This window comes from Colobus angolensis, unplaced genomic scaffold (genome assembly GCF_000951035.1).
Source record: "Colobus angolensis palliatus isolate OR3802 unplaced genomic scaffold, Cang.pa_1.0 Scaffold34, whole genome shotgun sequence".
In the NCBI taxonomy this organism is placed as follows: domain Eukaryota; kingdom Metazoa; phylum Chordata; class Mammalia; order Primates; family Cercopithecidae; genus Colobus; species Colobus angolensis.
Genome location: NW_012116710.1, coordinates 825,678 through 826,175, shown reverse-complemented (window position 1 = coordinate 826,175; position 498 = coordinate 825,678).

Below are 498 nucleotides of genomic sequence, written 5' to 3'. Positions count from 1 at the left end.
GCTTATTCTAGTCACACTGTCCTTTACTTTCCTCTTTTGATTTAATATATACTAGAGATCAATTCATATGAGCTCCTATAGAACTATGCATTCTTCCCTCAATGGCTCCATGGTACAGATGTGCTAGAGCTGAGTTAGCCACTCCTCTGATGGATTTAGATTTATTGACAGTATTTTGCTAATACAAACCATCTATCAAAAGTTATAGTGCTCTTAGCAAATAAAACAATACAGAGATTGCATGGAACTTCTCTACAGTTGTCATTGTAGGTTGGAACTGTTTGTTCTTTGCCTTTTTCCTACATCACATCTTGTTTCTCTTTGTTGCTTTCCCCTCCTCCTCTGCCCACATCCCCCTACACACCTGTTCCTCCTGGTGAATTTCAGTAGCTCCTCGCCACCCATCAATCAGGGAGCTTTCCCAGACTGCACCTCTATTCCTGGCTTTTCTCTCTCTGCACCTCCCCAGCAGCATTTTGCAAGACAGTTTGTGATGCT